At 39.1% G+C, this 8,276-nt stretch overlaps 1 long non-coding RNA gene across 2 annotated transcripts; it reads left to right on the top strand.

Moving 5' to 3' along the window:
- Positions 1-907: 907 nt before the first annotated feature.
- Positions 908-8,064, top strand: LOC138010646 (uncharacterized). Of its 2 annotated transcripts, none has more exons than XR_011124516.1 (3): positions 908-996; positions 2,858-2,988; positions 7,512-8,064. It is a non-coding gene; the product is annotated as an uncharacterized lncRNA (long non-coding RNA). The 2 variants fall into 2 exon arrangements; XR_011124517.1 differs by lacking the exon at positions 7,512-8,064 and adding an exon at positions 6,638-7,500.
- Positions 8,065-8,276: the final 212 nt, after the last annotated feature.

Below are 8,276 nucleotides of genomic sequence, written 5' to 3' on the forward strand. Positions count from 1 at the left end.
ACTTCCTTCTGCTCTTTTTAAAAACTGTGTATCAATATTCATTTACTTTTGCATAAAGCAAGCTAACAAAATCTGTACCTTGCTTAGTTCGCATTTTTTGGCGCTAAAATAGAATTTTCGGTCCTATGCTTCTGTTGCGAAGTGGTATATTTTGTGGGTCACCCATCCAGATACTAACCCCGCCGGACAGGGTTAATCTCAGTGAACTTTGGTACTTCAAAGCTGTCAGATGTTCAGAGTGCATGCTTAAACTTGTAGTGAAAAGAAGTTGTGAGGGAACTTGGAGCCTAGAAGGCAATGTTTCTCGATTCCCTTTTATTTTCTTCAATCTTTCTGGGTTTAGTTCTTTGCTAGTAACTACATGTCTTCTGAGGGGGCTATTTACATAAGACTTTTACCATGACACGACAATGATATACAATACCAAAACAATGTCGTGTACTATTAGTGCTACATATTGGACTTGAATATCCTGAAGACAAAACGCAGCTCAGTTGACAATATGGAATAAAGCGCAGTGTTACTGCACTACCACACGTAGCAATGCGCGCCTATTTGTTCTAAAGATGACGGGAATTTTTTCTTTTTGACAAATGATCAATAGGCTGGTAGCCAGGTTTTTAACCTCAGAAAAAGATCTGTTTCGTGGTATGAAGGTGGGAGCCAAAGGGCCTCTGCTGGTACAACTTCTGGGTGACCCCTTAAATGGTCTTAATACCTCCAGGCTTGAAAAACTTTTCCTGGAACGCTACAGTTCAATACCACCCAACTCAGTCCCTCTGTTTTTGAGTAACACGTACCATTAGCGACCCATTGTACGCTCATGGAGCGTCTAGTTTTTTTACATCGCTTCGGTTAGGTTCGTATTGAATTGTGGGGAACATCCCAGAGTGCATTTTTGGCGGCTGTCACCCACAGAAGTCGCGATCGAGAATCGGGTGACGATGGAAAGCCAAGAACTAAACAACTGCAAGACGATGACAAGACGATTAAACGGTACGTACATGAAACGCTCTTGAAGGATAAGATAAGTTATGGAGCAACTGATGAAGTACCTTTTGTCACCCTTATTTAGCATTCGGCGCGCGGCAACTAAAATATACTTACGTTACGTTATACTTACGTTGTCCATAAAACCTCAAATTTGGCTATTTCACGTTGTAGTTTTGCTGACGACGGCAAAGAAATGGACAAAAGTGAAAAATGCGCGAATGCATCTCTACGTAAAATTGCGAATCAACAGAACCACTTGTACCGGGGCGTGCGTATTTAATTTTGCCTGTGAAACAGTTTCTGTGCGGGACGGAAATACACAGTTCAGGGCAAAAATCCGAAAATAACAGCTTACCTTCCTTTTTCAACATGCGAACGCCGTATTTCACAGGGAATTGAACATTCCCATTTTAAAATCGAAGAAATGATCGAGTTCCTGAAATTTCAAGGTAAGCTGTTATTTTCGGATTTTTGTAGTCGAATAATTTCATTTTGTCAACCATTATGTCCAGCTTCATAAGTTCAGTTTTGAATTCGCACGTGTTGCGTGACAAGATCTGAGCTGTTTTTTACGTGAGACAATCGGCGACACTTTCGATCTGCCGCCAGTGATAATAAAACATTTCAGTCGAAGTTCAGTTTGTTGCATGCTTTCCAAGTGAATTTCAAGCATTAGTTCGCTTATCGTGATTGAAATGACAGAGAATCCAAAGGCAAAGTATGTTAAATTGTTGTTTTGTGCGACCCTGTTGATATTAGGGAGCTTAAGCAACGACAACGGCGACGGCAACGAAAACGTCACAAATTTGCATATTTAGTGGGCAAAAACAATAGCTTTGCACGCCCTGCACGTGCATTTTTCACTTTTGTCCACTTCTTTGCCGTCGTCAGCAAAACTACAACGTGAAATAGCCAAATTTGAGGTTTTATGGACAACGTCATTACTTGAGGATAAATTTTCATTTTCTGCCCTAAATTGAGCGCCGTTCCTACCAGCGTCATTTTTGAGGAACTACCACACTCCCGTCATATTAAAAAGGTTGAAATAGTAACGAAGCGATTACATTAACGCAAATGTATATTTTGAGATGACGTTCTCATTGTCGTTGCTGTTGTTGTTGCTTAAGCTCCCTATTAATTCCAGGCGCGCACGTGTCATTGTCTCAATTCTTGTTTTGCACGTAACTTGTCTGTTTTGCAAATTATGCAACTTTTGTTTGGAGTTAGTGTGAAAATTAATGTGTTAAACATAAAAATTGAATGTATTAAATCGTTTGGTTATTAACATTGCCCATGGCGAAGTCACGGCCGCACAGGCCGACGATGAACTGTGTATTGATTGCTTACATTTGTTTACTCTTTTGTTCCTAAATAACACCTCAAGTGTAGTTAAAATAAATGATGCTCTTTTACGGTAAATTGAGATTCAGTTCTGTTTTTTTTTTGCTGTGGAGATCTAGATCATTTATCAACTGGAGCCAACAGTTCCTACAGCATAAACGGATTCTATTCCTCGAGACATTTTCAGATGTGATCGATGGAGCTTTGACAGCCCATACACTTTGATCGATGAATCAACAGGCACAACGGTTTCAAAGAAATTAATCATTTTAAGTACATATTCTTTGGGAGGGATAAGACTTTATTTTTTTGCAATTAGAAATCTGAAAGGGTACTGCAGCAGCAACTAAGAGGTAATAAATAGATTGCATATTAATTCTTGAATATTAATTAGCTGGACCCCCAAAATTTTGCAATGGACCCCCAAATTTTTCAAAAAGGGGTCCAGAGGACCCCCAAATTTGAAAACCTGGACACATCTCTGTTTTAGTCATATTTTGCTGTTTTTGTGATGGTTTTTCAGAAAGCTACGAAAACCAAAGCAAGATAAAGCTTTCAGAGAAAACAAACCGCGGCCTTCAGCTGAGCGAAGAAAGAGAGATGTCTTCAATAAGCCTCTGCAACTTGAAGCTTCTGAAGCCACTCAATGGGAAGGCAAGTGATTGTAAATGGGCATCTAGTTTTATTTAATCTACATGTACAGTATTTCAAAACGTCAGTGCTTTTTCCCTTTTTCCAGTTGAAATGAAAAAGGATTTATTCAACTGTAAATGTTGAAGATATTCACAAGCACAAATATGAAATAGACACTGGAAATTTTTGTTTTCCAAAGGCGGAAAGCTTTAAAGGCATTTCTGTTTCTTCAAATAAAACGCGATTGTTTAACAGCTTAGTAACCTGGCGCAATACCCCGTGCTTGCGTGCAAGCATCGTCACTCCTGTTACCTGAAAATGCTGGTTGGTAATGATTGTTTTTTATTCTTTTTACAAACCTGGCTGATTTAAATGCTTTTGCAAACTTCGTATTGATGAAATGGTATATGAAATGAATCAACTGCGAAGATCATACAGTGCAGCTCGGAGATAAGCGAACCAAAATATACGCAAAAAACGTGCATACGCAAAACGCGTAAACGCGTCAAATAAAACGCGGATGCGCGTCAACACATACGCAAAAAGGCTCATTAGTATTTATGAGCTCTCCTTTTGTCTTTCTTTTGTTGCCTTGTCTTTGTTTTTTCTCAATCGTTTGCGGTGTAGTGAATGTGAAAATAATTTGGGTGTTCTCTGGTCGGTGCGCAAAAAATCTCACCATATGCTTATTCTTATGGCGCAAAGTCCTTCTGGCTGGATATTTGTGTTTCAAAGCCAAAAAAAACCAATTCATCAAGTTTCCTTTTGGAGAAATATAAACCTAGCGACAAACTGCACATAAGAACCTTTTTAACATCGAAATTTACATGAAAGCGTTGAGAGCGATATTATCAAAACAAACTTCGTGCCGGTGCATCCGTTTAGTCGTAAACTAAAAAAACACTAGATGAGTAGCACAATCATGATGTACATTTGGGAAACCAGTATCTTGAACGAACACTTCAGGCCATATCTCCGCTGGTAAAAAGTGCTAGCCACTCACATTTCGCAGATATGCTTCTTACATATTAAGTAACATTTACTGTGTAGATTAGCGAAATCGGTCGCTTAAGTTTAGAATAAACGGATTCGGTTGTCCACTTTGGGGACAAAAAATGGCGCGTCACGCGTAACACGCAAACTAGTAAGACGAGCACAACAAGGTTCTTCAGACGGCTTGTACTTTATTCCTCACAACAAAATCGACAACATATTTCACATAAACAATGTTGCAACCAGTAAATAAAAAAAATGTGGTTAATTTCTCACCAATGACGGAGAAAAGAGGCCGAAAAGCACAACAGTCTTGAGTGTCACGCTCCTAAAATCTTCAGTGCTGTTTTGCAATTTGCGTCTGTAACCCACGGATGTTTTGTGGTTAGGCAGAATAAAATATGGTTTGAGAATGCTCATTTGTGGTAGTTGCTTTGGAGAAAGTTTTACCGAAAATTTCTCAGCACACGAGAAGCCAGAGCATTTTTTCTCAGTCTGAAACACTTTGTCCGCCATTACAATTTGCCTTAGAGCCAAAGCACAGCTTCGCAAAATGTCCTCTGTATCTTGCTTGTCCGAGCTCACATTACAAAACCCAAAGAAAAACAGAATGCTCATCTCATGTACAAATTACATGCCAAAGCTCAGAAAGAAACAATTCAAATTGTGAAAGAACGAGACCTCTTTGTGAGTCTGAAACACTTCTTGACGTTCAGAGGTTGACAAAGCGAATTTAGAGCGTGAAAGAACCAAAAGTTTCTCCTTGCAGATTCGCCATTACATTTCGAAACGTTCCCTCAGAGCAAGCTTTGCTACCAGGCCTTGACTTGTTTTTATCCAGTTAAACCAGTTTTTTCTGGACTTCAGCCCATTTTCCCCTGTTTTTTGCAATCCATGTGGAACATTTCGCCGGAATTTCTCAATTGCGAATCAAGCGAAGCATATAATCAACTCTGAAATTAACATTTCTGTAATGTCAAAGTTAAAAATGAGAATATTTCGGGTTATTTAACAAAATTTTTTAGGGTAATCTAGGCAAAATGAGGAAATTACCATGCCTGCAAGGGGTCATGGGTAAATTTAAAATTGCTTATTTTTGATCCATCAGTACAAAAAATTTCATTTTACATTAAGATATCAGCTTAAGAGGCTATTTGATTTTGTCAGGTTCCTTTTCATCCAATTTTATGGCAGCATGAAAAATTTTGTAAAATTTCACTATGTTACACAAATGTACATCATGATTGTGCTACTCATCACTACTCGTAAGCAAAGGGCTCGTCATTAGCAGTTTTGTACAGCCATTCATCATTTAAAGTTGAGTATTTCACTCCTTTTGTCGTTTTGGATGTGAATACTTAAGTAAAGCGTGACGCTCACCGATAGGTGAAAAAATACAAACAACTTTCGGGTCCAAGGCCGTTGCGTCTGTCACTCGTTGAACTTAACAACACAACTCTTTAGCAAAGGGCTCATCATTAGCAGTTTTGTACAGAAATTCATCATTTAAGGCTGAGAATTTTGCAGCTTGAGTTGTTTTGTTGTAAATTCAGCAGTAAAGAATGATTTGTTGGCGTGGACTTTCAGCCCGACAGTGAAATCACACACTTTTGCCGGCACGTGACAATACGATTTTAATTCATGTAACACCGGTATCTCCGGTCCTGTTGGGTACGATTTTCTGATTTCAACGGATACAATGCTTTCACTTCAGACACAAATTTTTTCTTCAAAGGCTCAATGATGCGCTGATCACATTTATTTGGAAATTTTCTGCAAGGAAAATTATTGGGTTAATTCTGGGCACGCGCCGGCGAGAGGCCATCGTGATGTGATTCGGGACAGAAAAAAGAACAAAGAAAATATTTTTTGAAAACTTTCTATGATATGCCAATCGAATTTATTTGATTTTTCTACAAGGAATTATTGGACTTTGCACGCGTTGGCAAAAAGTCATCGCGAAATGACTGTAAATAACGCGTCACGGCAAACACTGAAAAAAATCATGTCTTTGGTATTTCGGGTCATAATTTGCTGATTTAATTTCACTCGTCTCTCGAGACCTTTGTTGCATGTAAAGGGTATTAAACTTCGACAAAATAATGCCCTGTGGATGCTTTCATTGGTGGCATTTGCGGATCGAAATTGACACTAATCAAAGCCACATACCGTATGCAAATTTTCAACTTGTCGGCAGTCACGCAATTTATTCTTTTGTTCCGCAAACAATACTGGAAAAGCAAAATTATGGTTATGAATAACAAAGGCACAAACGCGTATACGATACGCAATTTTAGACGCGTCAAAAAAACCGTGTATCGCGTGCGTTCATTTTGCGTCTGCGTTGTTCGCTTATCTCCGAGCGGCACTGTAGCTTCACCTGATTTCATATCCGCAGTTCATATGATTCATTTCATATACCATTTCATCATTGATTCATTCCTCACGGGACCATTAGAACCCACAAATGACCAGCTCCCAACGTCAGTGGCTTCATAGCTCAGTTGGTTAGAGCGTCGCACCGGAATCGCGAGGTCACGGGTTCAAACCCCGTTGAAGTCCTGAATTTTTCAGGCTTCTCTAAGCAATTGCGTTCGTAACTGTGAAGATCATAGCTTCACTTAAACTTCGTATTGTTTGGTTTATGAGTTTTGCTTTGTTTTGTTTGTCATGTTAGAAATTATAAGTCAAGGACCAATTAAACCTTGCACATTTTGCATCGTTCGCAAGTTATTTTCAAAGATTGACTCCTGCTTCTGTGATGTTGTGCTTATCCTCTAAAGCCCTTATCCTTGAACAACGCAACAGGTTAGTTTGAGGTTTACATGTTCGATTTTCTGAGAACTTTTTCGAAACTCAAGGACAAAATGCCCGCATATACAACAAGTGCTGAACCACAAATCTATTAAGGGCTCTTTTTTTTTGTGTGTATCCACAGTTCCAGAAGTCGAGGAATACAAGATTAGTGTCCCATGAACATTTAACAAAGAAATTAAGAAATTGCTTTTTTTGCCATCAAAAATGGGCGGGGGGGTCGACTTATACACGGGATTGACTTCAACACGAGTAAATACAGTAAGTTGTGAAACGCTGTCGTCGGTCCGATTGCAATTTGCATATAATCAACGCAGTTAACACACATGCATGAAAATTGTTTCGCTTTGTAAGACCAGAAAATTATTATAAATCGCAAATGACTGTTTCATAGTAACATTTTATTCAAACATGGGCAAAAAAGTGAAGGAAAAATAACCTCTGAATTCGAATGGGTTTGTTTCTTTGATGTTTACATTTTACGCCCGTTGACGATCAAAAATATTATAAATTTATGGAAATCACAACAGAGTTATTTTTGTGAATGTCATGAACGTTGCGATCGGTCAGTTAAACTACCACTGTAATCTGAAGTCTGTCGACATTCGACGGAGTAAATTCTCTTCAAAGCTCTACCAACTGAGCTACAAAGTCAGACGGGAGCAGGCTGTGAGAACCAATGACCTTGTAGCTCAGTCGGTAGAGCAGCGGTGATCTAACCCAAAGTGCAATTGTAGGTCTCGTATTCAAGTTCCTGCTTCTTGCAGTGCTTTCTTGCCAAAGTGGTGCATATCCTTCATACTGTCAAGGCTGCTGCCTAATGGTCGCCTGGGGCACCTAATTTGCAAGTGTGGGCAACCATTTTCTGAAAGAGTGGCCTGAAGGGGCACCCAACTTATCACAAGGTGATTCATCCTCACCGTCTTGTAAATTTGACCCCAGCTGGAGATTAACAATGAAAAAAGCAATATGGTTGGAGAGAATGGCAGCACAAATAAACGACTCTTTAACTTGTTAAATGTGTTCAATATTGCTCAGGGCTTTTGTTGCGTTACCTCCTGGTAGCGCACGGAGACTGGGTCGCAATGTGATTTCCAAATATGGAAATGCTAATGTCCATATGTTTCCTCTTTATTTTATGCATGCAAAGGCAGTTAAAAATTCACATGCTTTAACTTATGAAAAGTACACGTAACACGACAAAGGAAACATGGTTATCCCATCAGCTCTCAAGACACTTGCTAGTAAAACGTGGTATTATTACGTGTAATGTGATTTCTTAACCTTGAATTAAATGCTGAAAGAAATTATAACTTGTTGTGGTGATGTCTGCACTATTGTGTTAATTGCTGAAGGTTTACTTGTTTCTTTGCCTGGTGACAGCAATGGAGCTCTCGCAACAGGTAAGCAATACTTTTGCTTCTTGTGTCGTCATGTGGAACTTGAGTAAGGTACAGCTGTAGAATTACATAGTCATTTCAGTGATACAATGAAACATGTAT

Source organism: Montipora foliosa, chromosome 7, assembly GCF_036669935.1.
Source record: "Montipora foliosa isolate CH-2021 chromosome 7, ASM3666993v2, whole genome shotgun sequence".
Taxonomy (NCBI): Eukaryota; Metazoa; Cnidaria; class Anthozoa; order Scleractinia; family Acroporidae; genus Montipora; species Montipora foliosa.